Source organism: Pogona vitticeps, chromosome 2, assembly GCF_051106095.1.
Source record: "Pogona vitticeps strain Pit_001003342236 chromosome 2, PviZW2.1, whole genome shotgun sequence".
NCBI lineage: Eukaryota > Metazoa > Chordata > Lepidosauria > Squamata > Agamidae > Pogona > Pogona vitticeps.
The window spans coordinates 140,080,242-140,104,048 of record NC_135784.1 but is presented as its reverse complement, the minus strand read 5'-3'; positions in this window follow the sequence as shown (position 1 = coordinate 140,104,048).

Genomic DNA, 23,807 nt, shown 5'->3' with positions numbered 1-23,807 from the left:
AGAAGCTGGGAGATGGCAGGAAGATATTGGAAGAAGCAGCTGTGTGACACATAGGGCCAGTCCAAACAGGTAGATAGATTGATATTTGGATTGCTATTAGTACGGATTGGTTCAAGCCAAATTACACTGTCTACACATGTTTCTACTCAGATCAACCCTCTTTAAGGGCTGTCCCATTCCTTTCTGGAATATTGCTGAGGCTTCTGGGGTTGTTTGTTTGTTGTTGTTGTTTTTGGTACAATTTGGTGCACATGTAACCTGTGTGGGTGGCTAGTTCACATCCAAATAGAGCTGTCATTGTTGTTTAGTCCTTTAGTCGTGCCCGACTCTTCGTGACCCCATGGACCAGAGCATGCCAGGCCCTCCTGTCTTCCACTGCCTCACGGAGTTGGGTCAAATTCATTCTGGTAGCTTCGATGACACTGTCCAACCATCTCATCCTCTGTCGTCCCCTTCTCCTCTTGCCTTCACACTTTCCTAACATCAAGGTCTTTTCCAAGGAGTCTTCTCTTCTCATGAGATGGCCTAAGTATTGGAGCCTCAGCTTCAGGATCTGTCCTTCCAGTGAGCACTCAGGGTTGATTTCCTTTAGAATTGATAGGTTTGTTCTCCTTGCAGTCCAGGGGACTCTCAAGAGCCTCCTCCAACACCACAATTCAAAAGCATCAATTCTTCGGCAGTCAGCTTTCTTTATGGTCCAGCTTTCACTTTCATACATCACAACAGGAAAAACCATAGCTTTGACTATGCGGACTTTCATTGGCAAGGTGATGTCTCTGCTTTTTAGGATGCTGTCAAGGTTTGTCATCGCTTTCCTCCCAAGAAGCAGGGGTCTTTTAATTTTGTGGCTGCTGTCTCCATCTGCAGTGATCATGGAGCCCAAGAAAGTAAAATCTGTCACTGCCTCCATATCTTCCCCTTCTATTTCCCAGGAGGTGATGGGACCAGTGGCCATGATCTTAGTTTTTTTTATGTTGAGCTTCAGATCATTTTTTGCACTCTCCTCTTTCACTCTCATTACAAGGTTCCTTAATTCCTCCTCAGTTTCTGCCATCAGAGTGGTATCATCTGCATACCGGAGGTTGTTGATACTGTAATTCTTCCGGCAATCTTGATTCCGGCCTGGGATTCCTCCAGTTCAGCCTTTCGCATGATGTATTCTGCATGTAAGTTGAATAAGCAGGGGAACAATATACAGCCTTGTCGTACTCCTTTCCCAATTTTGAACCACTCAGTTGTTCCATATCCAGTTCTAACTGTTGCTTCCTGTCCCACATATAGGTTTCTCAGGAGATAGATAAGGTGGTGAGGCACTCCCATTTCTTTAAGGACTTGCCATAGTTTGTTGTGGTCCACACAGTCAAAGGCTTTTGCATAGTCAATGAAGCAGAAGTAGATATTTTTCTGGAACTCTCTGGCTTTCTCTATAATCCAGCGCATGTTAGCAATTTGGTCTCTAGTTCCTCTGCCCCTTCGGAATCCAGCTTGTACCTCTGGGAGTTCTTGGTCCACATACTGTTGAAGCCTATCTTGTAGGATTTTGAGCATAACCTTGCTAGCGTGTGAAATGAGTGCAATTGTACGGTAGTTGGAGCATTCTTTGGCACTGCCCTTCTTTGGGATTGGGATGTAGATTGATCTTTTCCAGTCTTCTGGCCACAGTTGAGTTTTCCAAACTTGCTGGCATATTGAATGTAGCACCTTAACAGCGTCATCTTTTAAGATTTTAAATAGTTCAACTGGAATGCCATCACCTCCACTGGCCTTGTTGTTAGACAAGCTTTCTAAGGCCCACTTGACTTCACTCTCCAGGATATCTGGCTCAAGGTCTGCAACCACATTATCTGGGTTGTCTGGGATATGCAAATCTTTGTGGTATAATTCCTCTGTGTATTCTTGCCACCTCTTCTTGATGTCTTCTGTTTCTGTGTTTCATGTTCATCTTTGAACAAACTGTTCCTCTAATATCTCCAATTTTCTTGAACAGCTCTCTGCTTTTTCCTTTTCTATTATTTTCCTCGACTTCTTTACATTGTTCATTTAAGAAGGCCCTCTTTTTTCTCCTTGCTATTCTTTGGAAGTCTGCATTCAATTTTCTGTAACTTTCCCTATGTCCCTTGCATTTTGTTTCCCTTCTCCTCTCTGCTATTTCTAAGGCCTCATTGGACAGCCACTTTGCTTTCTTCCATTTCCTTTTCTTTGGGATGGTTTTTGTTGCTGCGTCCTGTACAATGTTACGAGCCTCTATCCAAAGTTCTTCAGGCACTCTGTCCACCAAATCGAGTCCCTTAAATCTGTTCTTCACTTCCACTGTGTATTCATAGGGGATGTGGTTTAGATTATACCTGAGTAGCCCAGTGGTTTTTCCTACTCTCTTCAGTTTAAGCTTGAATTTTGCTAAGAGAAGCTGATGATCAGAGCCACAATCAGCTCCAGGCCTTGTTTTTGCTGACTGTATTGAGCTTCTCCCTCTTTGGCTGCAGAGAATATAATCAATCTGATTTCGGTATTGCCCATCTGGTGAGAATATGAGAATAACATCTTTCTTTGGTGTCAGTTCTAGAAGGTGTTGTAAGTCTTCATAAAATTGGTCAATTTCAGTCTCCTCAGCATTGGTGGTTGATGCATAAACTTGGATTACTGTGATGTTGAAAGGTCTGCCTTGGATTCATATTGACATCATTCTATCATTTTTGAGATTATATCCCATTACAGCTTTTCCCACTCTTTTGTTGACTATGAGGGCTACTCCATTCCTTCTGCGGGATTCTTGCCCACAATAGTAGATATGATAATCATCTGAAATGAATTCGCCCATTCCTGTCCATTTTAGTTCACTGACGCCCAGGATGTCAATGTTTATTCTTGCCATCTCCTGTTTGACCACATCCAGCTTCCCAAGGTTCATAGATCTAACATTCCAGGTTCCTATGCAGTATATTTCTTTGCAGCATCAGACTTTCCTTTCACTTCCAGGCGCGTCCACAACTGAGCGTCCTTTTGGCTTTGGCCCAACCACTTCATTAGCTCTGGAGCTACTCGTACTTGTCCTCCGCTCTTCCTCAGTAACATGTTGGACACCTTCTGACCTGAGGGTCCCATCTTCCAGCGTCATATCTTTTAGCCTTTTGTTTCTGTTCATGGGGTTTTCTTGGCAAAGATACTGGAATGGCATTGCCAGTTCCTGCTCCAGGTGGATGACGTTTAGTCAGAACTCTCCACTATGACCTGTCCGTCTTGAGTGGCCCTGCACGGCATAGCCCATAACTTCACTGAGTTACTCAAGCCCCTTCGCCACGACAAGGCAGCAATCTGTGAAGTAGAAATGGAGCTGTGGGTGGCTTTAACTGATGTATTAGGTGGATTGTGTCATTAAAAGGAGGACAGAGAAACCCCCTCTGTCCTCTTTTTTCATCTCTTTTTTATGTTTCCCTAACAGACTCAGCACAGTTCTAATACCATACTAGGTTGATGCATTGCCATTTTGATATGCCACTTTATTTCATGACAAGAAAAAGGGAAATCTATTGCAGCTGGCTGAATGATAGTCACAAGAAAAGGCAGGGAAGGGGGCTAGTTTACTCCATGGGCTCCAATTCCATAAGGCAACACAGCCCCAGCACAACCCTGGCTGAGGTGAAAGGTGGATTATCTCCATTGCATCTTCCCAACCATCACCCCCACATTAGCCCCCCATGGCACCACTGCCTCCTTACTCACAATTAAACTGGTTAAATCTTACTCACAACACTCCAACGTCTTGTTTTTCCCTCTCGCCACCGCTATCCTCAGCTGCTGTTCTCGTTGCCTCTTTACTCATGAATAAATGGGTAAACCTACATGTGGGTAAACCTTGCTCGCAAATAAACCGTCAGTCCAAAGACTTGTGTAGACCCTTCTCGTAGGAGAATGCAGTGTGAACGGAAGGAATACTCAAGTGAAAGATAAAACAGATTGCACTGAAGAGCAGAACCTTTTAAGCTTAAACCAAACTGTTCCAAATCCCCCCATCTGGACAGGCCCTGTAGAGGGAGAGATGGGCACAAACCACTGATTCAGAGGTTCGGCCCAATTCATTTACTACTGCGACAGGTGTTCGGCCAAAGGCAGTACCTGGAGAAGGCGAGGCAAGGAAGCCAGAATGCTGCCACCAAGTATTTGCCCACCTGAGGGGTTGGAGTGCTGAACTGCCAGACATCTGTTGCAAGCAGTAAATAAACCAGGCCAGACCACCAAACCAGCAGTTCTTGCCCATTTCTAGTCTTTTCTACATTTTGCTCAAATAGCCAGTTCCTTTCACGGGACAACACAGATTGCAGCCACAGCCAGGATTCAACTTGCCAGTGGTCAGCTTTTACATAAGAAGGACAGCATCCCCCCCACCCTCCCCCCACCCCCAGACAGCAAAATACAATAGTTTAGACCTGTTTATATCTAGTAGAATGGAGGTGATGGTGTGGAGCACTACCAAATTCCCTGTCATTTCTTCTCCCCCCCCCCGCCTCATTTTTACACAAAACCTACTGTTTCCTCAGCAGACCAAAGGAGATGTTTACTATGGGGAGGGCAACAACCAGCCTTTTTGGTTTCCATAGTAGTTGAGTAAATTTATTTCCTCAGATGCAGCCTCTGGGAAGCTTGCTGGGGGGAAAAAAACAGGCATGCATGCACATTCAAAGAAGTCTTGACATTTTGGAATATTTCAAACAAAGCCTTGTTCCTATGGCAACCGGAGCTGCAGGCATATAATTCCTCCCTTCTGCCCGCTCCCTCATGCGCCCAAACGTCTTCCTCTCTAAACTGGGGACAGAGCCAACATAGAGAGGAAGTAATTGCTGCTCAGATCCCTGGCAAGGAAAACAGTCATTCATACAAGCTGAACTGCTAAACCATCTACGTTAAATTGATCCGGAAATTTGTGCCTAGTGAATTGGAAGGGACGTAAGGGGACTATGGCATGACAATAATCAGACACGCTAGTTTGTGAATAAGTAGACAGAAAGTCATCACAAGGCAGATAAGCAAATACTCTGCAGAAAAAATATACTTCTCCGGATGTAAAATTTGCTCTAATTTCTCACGCAACCAAAGTGATGCTCAAGGCCTTGCAACAAAGGTGTTTACCTTATATGGAGTGAGAAATGCCTGCTGTTTAAGTTGGATTCTGAAAAGAAAGGGGTGCTTGAGATCATACGGCAAATACCCACTGCCTACCGGAGCACAATGAGGGATTCCAGAAGAAGATCAGCCTTTATAAGCCTTTGACTGTATGGATCATGAGAAACTATGGGTTGTTCTGAAAGAAATGAATGTGCTACACAACTTGATATATTTTGCAAAATGACTATTCAAACTTTTGATGTTGTGTACTCCGAGACTGTTAAGTTCCTTTCTGTGTTATTTTCTATAGAAACGTTTTTGAGAAATGGAGAAGTCTGAAGCTTTAAATGAGAGAGCAAATTCACAGAGAAACATAAAAAGATCAGCAGAACATCACCAGAGGAAGGAAGGAAGTGGAGCTAGGGCCTGGAATGAGACTCGCATCACATCCAGTATGAATGGCGATCGCCCTAATCAATCTGCAGCCCCTGTATGAACACTGATTGGTATTTCAAATATAATACCAGCTGCAAAACAAATTGCAAAAAAGCAAAATTATAAAATGCCATTCATATTTTGCCTTTTGAGTGTAGCTTTTAAAAGTTTCATTAGTGACTGTATATTTATTATATTATATTACATTTTATTACATTACATTACATTACATTATATTTTTAAAACCCTCCAGTTTATGAATGTGGGATATTGTGCTTCTGTATCCATAATTCAAAACACCAGGAAATGGCCTGGCTACACAATATTGTGCCCTCATTTCTAGAAGAAAAAGGATGTCAAGTTTTACATAGCACAGGACAGCCTGAATGGGAACATCAATGCCAGCAGTCACGATGGTCTACAGCAGTGTTCTACAACCTTTTCCGAACTGCAGGCTGTTTGGGGGGGGTGGCACGCCCTTGGGGGGGCGATCTCATGTGCGCATGCATACATTGTGCTCGCAGGGGGGACTCTCACAAGCAAGCACACAGTGGGCTCGCAGGGGAAGAATGCGCTCGCGCACATGCGCATGTCACGCTCACGTGGGGCATTCACATGCAAGTGCATGGCGTGCTCACAGGGGGTGGAATGTGCACAACAGTGCTCGCAGGGGGTTGGAGATCTGTCTCCATGGCCCAGTCCTGGATAGGTCAGGGACCGCTATTATGTTCCTAACACATAATAGATGTTATCTAAAGCATTTTATACAGATTTTCTTTATATAATTGTTTAGCCATTTCTATGTCCACATTTTCTATCATGTCTACATCAATATCTAATGTATGTTCATTAAGTACTATTTGTTTTACCTCATCCTGATATCTAGCTTCTGTTTACCTTAAGAACCACCATGTTATGCCTTTACTCTGATTAGTGATTCCTTATTGCAGTGTAATTCCTTTTTCTAATATATAGGATGTGCCCCCTTACAATCCCAGAAGTTAGGTAAATATATGCTTTTGACATTGAAGGCCACCTTAATATTTGTTTCCTTTTTTATTTTTCAAGTAACTCCTTCTCTTATTTGTTTTTTCCCAAATCTTATTTCTATCTCTCTAAAAATTTTGCCATGCCTTGTGCCACCTTTGGACATTTTATACATTTGATCTATCTCCAATAGATCTTCCAGACTCCTTTTAATTAGATCTGCTGATTCTCTCCCCTTATCTTACCTTAGCACACCTAAAATTCTCCTCAGCTCGAGGGTTAGAGTTAAATCTCCTAGGTTTTCTGCTCTAATTTTCTCCAGCCCTTCTTTTGATTGTCATACAACATCCACTACCCTCTCATTTCCTTGTTCATTATTCCCTGTCTCCTGTTGACTATAGTTCGTCTTCAGCTGTTCCTTGAATAATTTCACCTCTTCGTTATGGGATCTCACTATTTCTAGAATTGCTTGAAGAGTAGATTTTGTTTCATCCCAAAATTTTCCTTCTTGTGGCATTATGTCCCAGATGTCAAGTAATTGTACAGTATTCCAAGTGAAAGTTGTCCAGATGCTTAAAGTAATCAGTCCAATTCCATCAACACTTGCTTCCATAAGTCCACTTTAATAGATTGATAATTTTTAGAGTTAAGCTTGAATCCAGTCTCAGACATACAGAGTTTTCCCCGTATAAAGGCTCAAGGTCCCATCAAGTTCAGAACCCAGGATACAGTTTAGAAGTTCCACTTTGACTGGATTAGGCTTTCTAGGGTTAATTTATCTGTAGCTCAGTTCCATCCTCAAAAAGAAAGGGAATTCCAAACAGCTATAAAGTGTTAAAGGCATTGATCTCTAGGCTTTTTACCAGCACCTTAGATAGCTCTTACAAGTAGCATAAACAAGTTGCATAAACAGGTTTAGTTTCCCAGAGTTGTTGCCAATGGTGTTTTCAGTAGAAAGATTCTTAAGTTTCTAACGACAAGTAATACCAAACTTCCTTCCTTGAAGTATAATTAAATGTCTCATTAATATCCAATTTATTTCCCTTGTCTCTCCCTGTGTCTCCTCCTCTCTCCACTGCTCAGTCGGTGGTGAGGAATAGAAGACGCTATTTCTGCCATAGAAATTGTCTCGTCCAGGGATAGTAAAGCAATACAGTTTTTAAAAGTATTTCTCACCCTGTGGTAACACAATGTTAATTAGGCTCCTTTATTGCTTCTCCATTGCTGGCTGCCAAAGTAACTAGTTCAACTGCTTGTTCCCACCCGCTTGTTGATTGGGGAGTTTCCCCAGATCAAACATGGGTAACTGCTGTTCCCCCTATGATCAACAGGCTTCTCCCCCATTTCACCACCTCTTTGGGGTGGTTTTAATCCCCTGGGGGGTCCCAAACAGGTCAGAGTTCAGCCTGGGGGACGGAGCTCCGTCCTCCTCCTGCTGTCGCAGCATCATGCCGGAAGTTGGAGGGTTTTTTCCTTAATTATCAGGCAGTTGTATAGTGACAAGACAAGTGGAATGGGTGAAACCGTGGCAAGAAATAAGCACAAAAGCACTGCTAACATTAAATAGGACCATCACCAGACACAAAGCAAAATACCTAGTAATTTCACAGCTTACACAAGTGAGCTGGTGAAAATTTGTTCTCTATTTTTTTTTCAAATATCTTTTCAAATATTTCCACAACCAGACACAGAATCCCTTTTCCAGAATGAATGCCTGTTTGTCCAGGAAAAGGTTTAAAAGTTTTCCTTCTGAGAGTCAGCTAATTGGGTCATCGCTGAAAGGGTCAGAATGTTACATTGTCCCAGACCTGGAGCTGATTTCGCCTTTGAAGACTTGTCCTGATTTCAGAAAACGTAAGAGAAGGTTTTCTGAGAGCACTCAGAGCTGGGACAAACAGAAGTGCTGTGTAAGTTTGTAATGTTGAAATATTCTGAATATGCGTTAAAAATCGTTTGCTGATTCCCTGGAGAGACATAGCAAAATGTCATTTCCTGGAGGACTTTCACTCCATTACTTTCTTCAAAACAGGTCTGTTTTTAAACTCTTCAGAGCAAACCTGTCTTTTGACTATTTCTGTGATCTTTCATTGCCCGCCAAGCATCTCTCTTCCTGGCCTATGAAGCTGCAGCAATGTCTTTACTTTAGAACACTCTTGCTGGTAAGTCTGTTCCATATACACTCAGTTTTATAACAAAGTTGTTGTTTTTCCCTTTTGAAGAGCCTTTTTTTGAGGATCAATATTTCGGCCCCTACAGCCAATATTCTTTCCAGATTTTAAAAAAAAAGTTGGTGGGATCAACCATTCTCTTTCAAGATAAGCGAGACTGGTATTTTTAATTTGTGTGAGTTATTACAAATTTGGGGATATTTAGTATTGCTTGTTTCTTCAGGGTGGAGCAGTTTTACTTTTTAAAAAAACATAACTCAAAAAACCTTTGCCCATACTTTCCCAAATTTGCCACAGAGCAAGAAAAGTCTGTCTGCTACATCAGTGCCAAATTTGGTACTGATCTGAAGTTCTGTTTCAAAGCTATAATTTTCTGTTTGTACTGCCCCCATTTTTAGAAATGCCTTATAAAATGTTGATTCACTCTACCATTAAGCTATAATATCTGGTCTTTCTGCCAAGAACATCACTCTATGGAATTCAAAATACAAATAAATGCAGTTAAAACAAAACCAGATTAAAAAACAGATTACAGAACATTGGTTATGACCCTTAATCATCATCACATTTCAAAAGGCATCAATAAAGAGAAGCTTGGATGACCAAAGGCCTTTCTGAATTAAAAGGTCCTTGCCTGCCAACAGATGGGTAAGAGAGAGGGGAACTCTCAGTGGAGATTTCCAGAGTCTAGGAACAGCTACTCAGAAAGCTCTCTCTTTACCAAACATGCATTGAAGGGAGGAACAATATCTTAAAACCTGCTATGCTTCAAACCTGTTATACTGTAAAGTCACACAGACCTTTGTAAGTAATAGTTACCATTTGGAATTGGGACCAGATTAACATCCAGTGAAACTGTCATCACAAGAGAGTCACATGTTTTGTTACTAACTCTGGTGAATGTCGAACCATAATCTTCTAAATCACCTTTGGAAGGCAGTCCCACGTAAGGCACATTGCTGCACTTCACTCAAGACGAAACTACGGCATGTGTCACCATGGCTAATTTTGACCTCAGGAATGGGCACTGATGGTATGCTATCCTTAACTGTAGGTACTCCCAACCATTGCTGAAACCTAAATATCCAGATTCAGGGCTGAATCCAGGCATTCAGTTAAACTGTGAGACCCAGGGTCAAATAAATGACAAGAGGAATGATTATTCCTAAGGATTAATCCTTTTGCTCTCCCACAAAGGGAAAGATATGTGGTTTGACAATCTGACTGGTAAATTCAGCCAGAGTTTACTAATTCCGAAACAAAGTACAATAAATTCAAGATAGGCGGGGTATAAATTAAATAAATAAAATAAATAAATAAGAAGAAAATAATATGTGATAAACAGATGTTTTCACCACTTGAGGTAAGATATTTTCCAAAAATGTGCTAGGTGTATTATTTAGTTTGACTGGGTTTTGACATAGAGTGTATGCTCATCAAACACAGGTTAAATCCTTAATGTGATTTTTGACTGACCAGGAATAGCACTTCTCATCAAATCTAGACCATATTTCCTGAATCTCATCTCAAGTGCAAGTCTTTTTCAATGTATTAACATACAGTAAAGTTAGTGTGTTTCTTCATTTATACATTTGCCTATGAAAGTATTAAATATTGTTGCGAACATTTACCATGCAGCTGTTTTGTCCCACATCTTTTGTGGGATGAAACATTTTGTGACACATTTTAAAATGTGCAAAAATGGAGTAGTGTTCAGCATCAGGAAAGATCCTTGGACCAAAGCAGCTGTTTATCCAGCTCCAAATAGTCACTTTGCTCCCTAAGTTATGTGACATTCCTTTTCTTTTCTTTTTATTATTATTTTTTTAATTTTTTGTGTGCTCTTGGGTTCTCCAGCTTGGAATATTTCCAGAACAAGTTTGCTCTGATTCCATTCAGGTTGAGCAAGAAGCAAAAATAGAGTCCCTCCTTCCCTCCCTCCTTGAGGCCATAGGGCAGTTTGTAGCCAGTAAGAGGGGGTGAAATAGAGGCTGTGGCAGTGCTTACACAATACCAGTATATGTGGGGCCTGCTTCCCGGCAGTCTCTGTACACAATCATAACACATCCTGGTTTTATAACTTGCACGTGCACTCCCATCAAATATGTACACACCCATAAATCCAGTATACTATGATTCATCCCATGGAGTTCTCAAATTACTGCCTCTGAGTGAGGGAACTACATTCCATTGTTTATCCTCAAGTGCCTTTTTGTTTACTTTTGTCAAAAAGGTAGATTAAAAAAAAAAAAAGAAAAGCCCCTTCAGTTTTGTCCTTAAGAGCCCTATCGAATTCTTCATTACAGCACTGCCTATATAGGACATGAAATACGCAGTGTGATGCAGTGGATAAAATGGCAGGCTAAGATTCAAGAGACCTGGATTTGAATTCCACTTGGCCATGGAAACTCACTGAGGGTGGGTGTGTGGTGGCACTGGTAAAACCATTTCTTAAGTGTTTCACTTACCTTGAAAGTCCGACTAGGTTCCATATTAAGGCAGTTCCATATTGATGGCACATAACACAGAGAACTGCTGGTTTAAATATGCAAGGTGATTTAGTGGCACTGCTGTTTCAAAAGTTCATAGCTGAAGCTGAAACTTGAAGATCATTACTCTGAACATATCTAGCCTTATTCAGATAAATGTTAAGTTTTACTTAAGCTAGTGAGAAGGATCCTGCTAACTGCTGGGATCACAAATTCCATGCTGGCTGAAGAATCCTGGGAGATGTCATTCTAAAAAGGAACTTTTCAGCATCCCTTAAAACGGTGGTGGATGGGAGAGAGAGTTCAGTTAATACTTTATCCATGAAGGACAACCAGGGCTTATGAATAGACAAGGGGAGGAAAACCTTGCCATTAGTCCATCTAGCTCAATGCAGCCTACACAGAGGATGGATCTTGCGGACCAGAGGCTAGGTTTAATGCCCTCCCCGGCCTTTTTGTAGCCCCTGCAGTCCACCCTATCCCCACACTTTTTTAAATGAAAGAACTCCTCCAAATGCCTTAAGAGGGTGCAATTTTCCTCTAAAACAAGGCAGTTTAACCTTCAAGAATACAGTTTAACCTTCTTTTAGTGTGGTCTTCCCATTTAAAAAGAAAAGCTGGGGTGGCCTTCTAGTCACCAGGTTTTGCTAGGAGGGGAGCTAGTGTGGTCTGTGGCTGACCTGAGGGTATGTGGAAAAAAAGACCCCAGGCCCTCCAAATTAGTTCATTTCTGGTCTGCATTGATTGGAGCCATTTTCCATGGCTTCATTCAGTGGTCTCTCTCTGCCCTTTCAGAAGGGCTCAATGTGCGGCTGGCCCAAGGCTCACTAGGATTAGGCTTTAGTATTGATTTTCAACATCAGAGTTCAGGTCATGCACATCTGAGGCAAGAGCAAGTGCTAGAATGCATTTTCCTGACAAGTGAGCAATGTCAGGTTCCTCATGCTAGATGATTAAGGGGACTGATTTACAAGTAAGAAGGGAAGCATTGGTAGTGGTCTGTTTTCCTACAAGAATCTCTGTTTTCATACAGAGATGTTTCTTTGTATTACAAGGTACAAACAAACTAAATAAATAAATACAGGATTTGGGGATGGTACAAAAGGGAGCAAGAGATCAGGCATGTTGCACACGCCTAGCCTCTCTCACACATACAAACACATTTTTTTTCTCTCTCTCACTCTCTCACACGCACATCCTGTATTTCTACACATGGTTTGTTGTTGTATCTGTCCTGGTGTCCCCAGCTGAGTATCGTGACTAATTTGTTCTTCAAACAACGGTGATTTCTGTAAACCTCTCCAGAGGGAGATTGGTGGGGCAAGAAAGGGGAAACTGAATCACGGCTATTGCTAAATTAAGTTGAACAGAGAAAGGAAAAGCTATCTGGCACCTTGCAAGGGCATGGTTGTGTGGCATGGAGTTTGTGGTGAGCAGCATCAGACATATCATGGAGAAGATGGTTCAGCAAATGAGCACTAGCATTTCCTTACCTCTTCCTGCAAGTGATGAGAGCTCCCACAGAGCTTCTCTTTGCCCACTGCTATTGCTGTTGACTCAGCCAATAATGATCTCAATGCATTATTGTGCAAGCATCATCTCTGTTTGAGCTATAGACAGTGGGGAGACAGAGATGATTGCCCACTCAGTTTATATCAGTGTAAAGACGGTCATGTGGTCAAAGTCTGCATGTCAAGAATTCTTATGAAGACAGCTGTTGTGTTCCAGGTAACTTACGAAGGATGCTTTAACAGGTGGAAGTAAGGCAGCAGGTCTCTCACACAGCGCTCCCCTCCTTCTGAGCTGATCTGGCCTCCCATTCCCTGCCGACCTCAGAGGAAGGCTAGCCTTCAGGCCTTTCTCACAACAGGAAAAATATCAGAAGCAATAATGACAGCTACAGACTGTGCCATGGGAGATTTTTAATTTCCTTTTGCACACCTCTTAGGACACCCATGTTTCTTTATTCAAATTTTGCACAGGTCCCTGTCCTGTTAGCTCTCTTTTTTTCAGCAATGTGTCTCCTTTTTCCAAGCGATAATAAAAAAACCCCTCTCTTTTATCAATTGTCGTTCTGATGTGACATGAAGTCTCCTTCGACTTATGGCAACTCTATAAACGAGTGACCTCCAAAAGTCCTATCATAAGAGCCGTGTGTGCTCAGCTTTTGCAACTCAAGGCTGTGGCTTCTTTTAAGGAATCCATCCATCTTATATTTGGTCTTCCTCTTTTCCTGCTGCCTTTAACTTTTACTATTGTCTTTTCTAGAGAGTTGTGTCTTCTCATGATATACCCAAAGCAGGACAGCCTCAGTTTTGACATGTTTGCAGCTAGGGAAACATCAGGCTTGATCTGATGGAGGACCCATTTGTTCATCTTTCTGTCTGTGGTCTCTGCAAAGTTTTCCTCCAGCACCATTTTTCAAATCACCCCTTTTTTTCCTTGTTGGCTTTCTTCACATTTAGCTTACATATTCATATGTAGTAACTGGGAATAAATACAGTAGTCTCAATGCTCTTGGCCTTTGTCTCTAGTAACTTTTAACAATAGTTACCCTATTGTGGGTGTAATGACAAGAAGAGAGTTATATTGTTCCTCACTAGTAATCATATCAGGTTGACATTTTTATTACAACATCCATACAATCATGCCCCATACAGTCACAGTTCTATTGGCAGGCTGAAGACAACTATTTTTTTTCTGTAATGAGATATTAAAGCCTTAGTGAAGAATTTAAAGAGAAGAGATCAGCAAAAAAGTATAATAATTTATATTTATTACATCAATTACCTTGAAGTGGTTCATGCAAAATAACTTCAATAGAGGGAGAAAAATCTAACATGTTCACTTCACTCAGAGTGCAATGTGAAGCACTATCTGACAGCTCAAGGGTCATTTGGAGTGCTTAAAAATGTGATACCCTTGCAACAAAAGCTATTAGTCAGAGGCAAGAAACCTAGGAAACTTCCTCCCCCAACAAGAAAAGAGCAACAACTTTACACCATGCGCTCCCCCTAAAAAAACACCCCAAATTGTTAATTTGAAAAGGCCCCTTTCACTCTTCTTTTCCAGTAGAGCAAAAATTCCAAAGAGCCAGTGGCCAGGAAACAGGGAGGTCTTGCTCTGTTCGGGATCAGGCTCCCATTGATTTGCTGTTATTGAAGCAAACAGCAGTGGATGCTGCTGTCGGGAACTCATAAGCCAGGCTTCCCCCAGGCGTTTCCTGGAATAGGTCTCACACAGATGGCCTTGGGTCTTAGAAGCTATATACACAAACTCTTTTGCCTTAGACCTGGACTAACTCACTTGCCTTTACACAAAGTCATGCGCCAACCCAGAAACATACACTGGTGATCTCTGATTTCCACACTCTTATTCTGGACACACTTCAGCTACTGCATCAAGTGTTAATATATGATGTTGTATCACAGGCCGATGTATTTGTATACTTAATATTCAAGCAGAGAGCATACGTTTCTGAACTTTCAGAAATATTCACTGCCATAAGCTCAAGCAGCTTATGACTGACACAGCATCCAGCCATGCCCATGCTCCTATATAGAATTAGCTGGAGTTATTCTGGTTTCCACCTCTAGAGGTTAACATCTTCCATATGAATAAAAAAATATGCCTCCTCTCTTTGACCCTGGCACAGGGCTACACAATTGCAGGTAAGCCTGTCCTTGAAGATGGCCCAGAAAGTCAACCCTGATTCAAAGTGTTACCATTCAGATATTTTATCTTTTGCTTAGCATAGTAAATTACAAGTAGAATAGGCCCACTGAATCAGTGAGGATTTGGTGAGTCAAATCCTATATAAGGTGTATTGATTCAATGGGCCGACTGGTTACAGCTTACTACACTAAGCATCAGAACTTCAGCCATCATGATGGGCCCGTAAGTCTAAAACCTAATAATTTTCATTTTATACCAACTGGACTGGCAGCTTCTGGGAACCATTCAAAGCACTGATAAATCTGCACCCTAACCAAGTTCGGGTGCAAATACACAGCAAAGGAAATGCAAATTGGCTCATTCCCTTGCTGTGAAGTTGCACCAGGGAATTTGTGTCTCTTGCATTTAAGTAGCCACACAGAGAGGTAGGATGAAAGCCTTGTTATTGCAGCTCCATTGAAGCGTCTGTACACCATGCAGTTCAAAGGAACTGTCTTAGGTAGGCTTTTCCTCCTTCAATTACTCATCTCCGCATTGTATCTTTTAAAAAAAACTTTTCCCACTGGGAGAGCCCCATTAAGCTGTAAATAAACAGACAAACAAACAAACAGGAGCTCTGCCTGCAGAGGAAAAAGTAAAAAAAGAAGTGTCTTAGTGTCTTAGGAGAGAGGCTTCGCCAAGAGAGTAAGTGCTCTCTCTCTCTCTCTCTCTCTCTCTCTCTCTCTCTCTCTCTCTCTCTCTCTGTGTGTGTGTGTGTGTGTGTGTGTGTGTGTGTGTGTGTGTGTGTGTGTGTGTGTGTGTGTGTGTGTGTGTGTGTGTGTGTGTGTGTGTGTGTGTGTGAGACTGGCGAACTGTTAGGAAGAACAACTTTCACAACACAGCCAAACAGCCCGAAAAACATACAACAGCCAAAGCCTAATACGGGGCTCAAAGTGATGGCCATCTGGCCCACCACTCAAATTGTTGTTTAGTTGTTAAGTCATGTCCAACTCTTTGTGACCCCTTGGACCAAAGCACGCCAGGCCCTCCTATCTTCCACGGCCTCCCGAAGTTGGGTCAAATTCATGTTGGTCGCTTTGATGACACTGTCCATCCATCTCGTCCTCTGTCATCCCCTTCTCCTCTTGCCTTGACACTTTCCCAACATCAGGGTCTTTTCCAGGGAGTCTTCTCTTCTCATGAGATGGCCAAAGGATTGGAGCCTCAGTTTCAGGATCTGTCCTTCCAGTGGGCAGTCAGAGTTGATTTCCTTCAGAATGGATAGGTTTGTTCTCCTTGCAGTCCAAGGGACTCTTGAGAGTCTCCTCCAGCACCACAATTCAAAAGCATCAATTCTCCGGCGGTCAGCTTTCTTTATGGTCCAGCTCTCACTTCCATACATCCCTACTGGAAAAAACCATAGTTTTGACTATGCAGACTTTTGCTGGCAAGTGATGACTTTGCTCTTTAAGATGCTGTCTAGGTTTGTCATCACTTTCCTCCCAAGAAGCAGGCGTCTTTTAATTTCGTGGCTGCTGTCACCATCTGCAGTGATCATGGAGCCCAAGAAAGTAAAATCTGTCACTGCCTCCATACCTTCCCCTTCTATTTGCCAAGAAGTCATAGGACCAGTGACCATGATCTTAGTTTTTTTGATGTTGAGCTTCAGACCATTTTTTGCACTCTCCTCTTTCACCTTCATTAAGAGGTTCTTTAATTCACCCTCATTAAGAGATTCTTTAATTACCCCTCACTTTCTACCATCAGAGTGGTATCATTTGCATATCTGAGGTTGCTGATATTTCTTCCGGCAATAAACCAAGGTACTGCTGTACTTGGTTTAATCCAAAGTCATCACCTTGCCAACAAAAGTCCGCATAGTCAAAACTATGTTTTTTTCCAGTAGGGATGTATGGAAGTGTACTTCGAAGGGACGTGGTGGCGCTGCGGGCTAAACCGCAGAAGCCTGTGCTGCAGGGTCAGAAGACCAAGCAGTCGTAAGATCGAATCCACGCGACAGAGTGAGCTCCCGTCGCTTGTCCCAGCTCCCGCCAACCTAGTGGTTTGAAAGCATGCAAATGCAAGTAGATAAATAGGGACCACCTCGGTGGGAAGGTAACAGCGTTCCGTGTCTGAGTCGCACTGGCCATGTGACCACAGAAGATTGTCTTCGGACAAACGCTGGCTCTATGGCTTGGAAACGAGGATGAGCACCGCCCCCTAGAGTCGAACACGACTGGACAAAAAAAAAATTGTCAAGGGGAACCTTTACCTTTACCTTACTACTGTATTTCTTTTCAAGAAGCGGTGTTAAAATTCAGTATTGTAGATAGTGCTTGTTCCCAACCAGTTGCTTCTCTTATAATCATTCCTGATTGTCTCTCAAAGTCTCTGTTCTTTAGAAAGTACACATGGCTAAAGGCACAACAGCGTCCATCCATGTTTAGTAAAAGATTCTGGATTACAACTTCCATTGTCACGAGTCATGTTTGCTTGGGAGAGGGTTCAGGGAGCTATAGGCCCAAAAAAGTATCTTTCCACATGAGCCATAGTGTTTATGGGGGGGTGGGGGTGGGGCGTCATGTTCTGCTCTTCCTGGGAGTAAATTTTCTTTGAGACCCTGTAGCCAGATCCCTGGCTGGTTCCCAGACATAGTCATTTGTCACCTTCTGCCATCTGGTTCCTGCTTGCCTAAGAGAACAAAGGATGCTGAGCAATACTGGCTATAACTGCCTCCTCCGGTCTCATGTACTGCTCTAGAGGCAGCACAGTCCTTGCTTCCCACTTCAGGAGGAGGGGATGGTGTGTGTGACAGTCTATTCTAAAAGGAACAGCAAAAAGATTTTGAAATTGTCTGAATACAATTGCAGACTCTTGACAAGGCCTGGGATCGGAGGCAGATCAGGAGGCAAAAAATAATAACACTCTTTTTGTCATAAGATTAGATTCTAATGCTTCCAGCATTGCTTGGAGACCTTACCTTCTCTGACTCCAATGCCCCCAATCCCACAATCAGAAGATCCTTGGGATTCTGGGAGTTCTATTCCAGGAAAGGAAATTTCCCAAGCTCTGGTTTACAGCCTTTACACCTACTTAATTTACAGACTGGAAATACTAAAAGGAAGATCAGTTTTGAGAACAATTAATGAGTCCATGGCAGAGAACTGCTGCAGGGCAGATATGATTCAGAGGAGATAACTTCGAAAAGTGAGATAATGCACAGATTGCAGGACAAGTCACATATATGGAGCACAGGATCAAAGAATGAGGCATCTAACAGATGATATTGAGAAGGAAACTCAGAAATTTCCCATGTACAATTCTTCATCTTCCAAGGACACATAGGCAGGTGTCTCTGTGTGTATAGATATATATATATAGGTATCCTTATAAAAAGGAAGTGTTGGGGGGGCAGGGGGTGGAAGGACTGAGCAAATGTTGAATTCATGCATTCTTAGGGCTGTTCCAGGGTGGAGTTGAGTGCTATAGTGTTTCCCAATGTGAAGTTCTTGTCTGAGTCTCCCAGCTGGAAGCTTTCAATTAGGATTAAATTAGCACCAAACAAACCAACGAGAAAGCTCCAGATGAGAAGCTCTGATGATGGATTTCTAAAATATTTGTAAAAGGTTTCTAAAGATTTTCTAAAGAGGCACAAATTTTAGCGAACTGGTTTTTTAAAGGTATGTTTGGACATTAATACCAGTGAAGTCCATGCTCCTTTGTGATCAAGTGATAGAAAGAGAGGATCAACTTTTGCCCAGCAGGACTTAGATTTAACTTCAGTAGAGGGTGAAATCTAAAAGGTTTGATCACAGTAGCTCATCTGATTTCATTCTAGGACTTGTTTTTTACTTAAAGGAGGCAAACTGTATATATGTGCCAGATCTCTCTCTCTCTCTGTGTGCACTTAAATATATTTATATAAATCCACCTCTAGACAACACATTTAGTGTGAATAAATCTACAGGGGTAGTGGGGATCAGAATCTTACCCACTGGTCCTAACCTTGACCTATACCAGTTCAGATGTTTGTATGAACAGATTCTATCTACTCTGCACTTGTACAGTCTTGACCTTGACCCCAAACCTACAGATGAGCCTAAGTACTATATTTGCCCTTCATGCACATACGGGGCCAATTCACATAGTCTCTTGAATGTATATAGGCTGGGAGTGTGGAATGCAGGGATTTGATCCTGTACCTTCCACCCACACTCACTCATCCAGGATGGTATGTCTGAACAGGACGATGGAAAAGAGGGAGTCTATGAGCAAGTGAAATTTTTACTCACCTTACCACAGATAACCACTAGTGTTGCCAACTGATCAGAACAATTCCATCAGCCCTGCTGTTGTGTTGTATATGCCTTCAAAAATACTCAAGGGAAAGTTTTCACAAGATAGAAACTGGATAATTATGTGGAAGTCAGGTTGTGTCACTACAGCTATTAGGACCATTTGAAAAGTTCTGCCTCATAACTACCAACTGATAGCAAGGCATTGACTCCTTCATATGAAAAGAGTCATATAGCAGACCCAGTCTCTCTCCCTGACTATTTGCTGGTTTGGCAAATTTTATTGGAAGTTGGAACCCAGCTGACACCGTGAGGTTACCCAAAAACAGACCTTAAGGAAACTCTACCTTAAGCGGTGAAGCAAGGCCTCCTAATTAAACCACTCACCATAGATAAATTAGCAAAGCACAACATGACCCATTTTGTTCTGTAAATGTCCATATTTCTCATAATGTTTGCCTGGGACATTTTTTTCTTCCTATGAAAAATTTGTACCCCTTCATAAACTGCATAAAAGACAGACATTCTATTTATTTATTTATTTATTTATTTATTTATTTATTTATTTAATTAATTAATTAATTAATTAATTAATTAATTAATTAATTAATTAATTAATTAATTAATTAATTAATTAATGCCCCGCCTATCTGGCCCACCGGACCACTCTAGGCGGCTTCCAAATATAAAATCAAATAATAAAACATAGACAAATACATAATAATCAAACAAGAACAGCAGTAAAGATAAAAAGGAAAAGTAAGAAAAAAAATCAAGAGTTGGCTGGAGGGAAGGCCTGAATAAACTTCAGGCAGAAGCTACGCCAGGTGAATCTGTGAATGTTGTGCAGATGTTAACAATCCAGAGCTTCTGAGAGCAAAGGGGTGACAATCCTCCCCTCCCTTCCTTAAGAGGCTGTGAGCTACAGTTTTTGTTCTAATCTTCTCTCCAAAACACGAAGTAACAATTATACAGTAGTTACAAGTTTTAAAAAACTAACTTGGAAGTAACAAAAACAGTTATTTTTTTTTAATTAATGGGGAATCTACATGATCACTACAAGCTGTTGCTCTGTGGTACAAAACACACTGCCTTCCTGTCTGCTTTATCATTGCTACAGTGCCCACAACAGAGGATAAGCCAGCAGTACTAAGCACAAAAAGAAGCTGTAAATTACTTGAACCAGGCAATATTCATCCCCTACCATTTTGTGAAGCCACATCCCTGTAGTTATAAAACTGTCGCAGAAAATTATAGTTGCAGCTCAAGGAGGGTGAAATTATTTCTCAGTTGCAGCTGTAATATAGGTCAGTTATGCCTTGTTTACTGGAGAAAAAAAACAAGTGATGCAAACTGTGGCTGAAATCCTGTTGCTTTGTTGCACCTGCAGAAAGCAAACAGTGTTATATTCAGTCATTTCTAGCTGGCAGTTAATGAGTCCCTGCTGGGATTCTCCAGCACATGCCAAGTCAGCAGGCACAAATACATCCCAGTGTAGCTTATTACAGTAATTGCCAGTTAAAAGCAACTGGTTTTTACACTGTTTGCCTTCTGCATAGATAACAAAGCACCAGGATAACAAAGCCTCCCTGACAGGGGCTGAACTGGATGATCCATAGGGCCCTTTCCAACTCTGCAGTTCTGAGATGATGATGATGATGATGATGATGATGATGATGATGATGATGATGATGATGATGATGATGATGATGATATTCTGTAGGTAGTTTTTCTCAAGCTGTTTTCCTCTCATTCATATCAAACGAGTATCTAGATCTCAAGCAGACCCCCTTAAAAATAATTCCTTATCTAAATTTCATGCATCCTCCCACCATCCACTGTGGCACTAACACAACAGGACAAAATCTACCTTGGATCTAACAGCACCAGCTTCCTCTCGCTCTGTAGGATCTCTGGAAAATTATATAAACAAGGTCAGCCCTTTTTGGTTGCTTTGGCTGTCCTTACCTATCCTCCTGAAACTGTCACAGCAGGAACCAGAGAGCGCTTTCCAGAGGAAACCATGACTGGTTGGTTCAGCACACTCACAGTGGGACAATTCAGTAAGTGCATTTCAATGCCGCACCAGCCCAAGGCTAGATGGAAACAGGAATGTTATATATAAACTCTGACATCTGGTGTCCTCTTCAGACTGATGCCAGAATTTTGTGCTATTTTGTACCATAAGCCCTAAATTTTCTATTGTCACGGAAAGTAACAACACAGTCATTGCCATATTCCTGCCCAAATTACAGGATGTTCCTTGTTTGTGATTACATTAATGCTGCAAAGCTAAGTGAAAGTGCTTGGGTAAGAACTAAGAGTGGAGATGGCAAAGTCTGGAGATTGGGCGACCATGTTACATCGTACAACCGCCCAGGTACCACATCGTCACTTCTCAAATCCAGCCACCACAAGATTCCTGTTATTACCACAGTTGCCACAGAAATTCAGCAATCAATATGGCATCCCTCTGGGGTGCAGAAAGGTGTTAAAGTCTGTTCCAGCACCACAGAGCCTTGCAAACTGGCAAGGCAGAGTGTCTTCTCCTTTCCAGGGAAGGAGGAAATGTGTTCATTTGCAGCTATGCTGATCTTAGGCAGTGTGCTTACTTTGGCAGCACACTGATGATTTTGTTGCTGAAAGCAGCAAGTGCCAGGGGCCAGCTTTGCCCAAGATAACAATAGGAAAAGAATTATATGTTGTCTACTGTATATCAGAGGACTGCCCTGTTATATATGTTGCTTAAATAGATTGTAAACAGATGGATTAAATAACGAAAAGAGAGTTAAAAGTGAGCTACTGAATCCATGTATAAAGACGGACCTACAGCAATGGCAGGATGAACACTGAGAGGGATGTTTCTCTGAGCTCACATATTCAAAAGCCAGGTGGCCTTTCCAGCAAGATGCACACCTGTAAAACCAAGTCCCTCTGCTTAGTTCTGGTTGAGAAACTCCCCAAGGGCATCACTTTCAGTTCTTGTTTTGTAAAGGGTTCCTCCTCCGTGAGAAAGTCCCCTGCTCTTACTTTCTTCTGTGGATGGAAATAGAGGGGAGCCCGAGATTCGAGAGCACATCCTGGTTTCTTCTTAACAATGGCAACACAATAGTCACCAGCTGTGGCTGGACCAGAAGTCTCCACGCACTCTACCTTGGTTCCCCAGCCTACAGCTGAAAAGGCTAAAATGAAAAAAAGGCTTGAACAATATGTCACTGGGATTTCTTCTTTCTCCCTTATGTTTCACCTAGCCAGCACAGGAATCTGGTTAAGCTAGCAGGCAAATGCTATGATGGATATATTTAAATTAGAGATGGAGAGTATTTATATATGAATACGAATATCCCCGCATAGCTGGACTTAATGAGGGTCCAGCCCCATCCACTCACATGTCCTAAACAGTTTGGGACCTCAATACCTGACAGAATGCCTGACCCACACAACCATCCCAGGGTGGGCAGTTGAGATATTTGATCCTGAAAGAGGCCCGGAAAGAGAAGACCAGGAAACGGGGCTTCTCTGTGGCCATGCCTTACCTATGGAATAAACTCCCGCCCAAGATTCACCTGGCCCCTTCACTGGGGATTTTTAAGAGAGTGCATAAAACATGGTTATTCAGACAGGCCTTTCCAGATATTGCACCAACAGAGTGCAGAGGTTCTTTCAGCCCTTAAACTGCCAACTCCATCATCTTGCCTGTTAATGTTTTATTATGTTTTAAATTTAAATTAATTAATTGTTTTTATGCTGATTTTTGTGTTAATTAACTGATATGTTTATTTGGTTTATATATTGTGGCTATGTTTTTGTCTATCATTTATGCTGTTATTGTGGTTTATTTTGTTGTGACCCACCCATAGTGGCCTTACTAGCCACCACACCTGTAGTCAGTTTTTCTTCAATATAATCCATATTTTCAGATTTGGCTTTCACGCCATAACATCCCCTCCTTTTCTTCTCATTTCTCCCTGCTCCTTCCCTCTCATGCCTCTTCATTCTCTGCCCTGTTCCACCCCTTGATCCTGATTTATCATTCACAGCCCAGAATTTGTCATCAATTCTTTTTTGGTAGTGGAAGTTACTATTTTGTGAAGAAGCGGCTGTTGGTTTCTTCCTAACACAGCAAAGGATCTGCAGATCTTGATGACGAGTTTTGAGCTATTTATTCTTCTTTTCTTGCAGGGTAAAACAACGTGTTACATTGATCCTGCCATGCATGAAGTAGAGGGCGAGAGGCAGCTGTGTTGAGGAGAGCACTCCCCACTCCTTCCCATTTAGAGAGGCAACAAGTGGCAGCCCTGCCTCATCCTAAAAAATCACTTGCACAGATTACATAGCTGATGTCAGGGGATTTCTAAGTGTACATTTTCCCCCAAAGGACCCAGACTTGTTCAAGACAAAGGAACAGGTGAGATAACAGGTCTGGGAGGACTCACACAGTGAAACAAACAAACAAACAAACAAACAAACCACAGTCCCCAAAGGAGAGGAAATAACCCTGAAATGGAAGAGAAAGGGAAGGATTTGATTTGAGACTGCAGTTAATGTCATTTGGATCTGTTAAACTAATCCAAATCAATGGACAACTGAACCCCCTCTTAAACAGAAACAAACAAGATTGTGCTGGATGAGGTCCAAGTACTGTACTCTTTATCCTTCGCTGCCACACACTGCAGTTA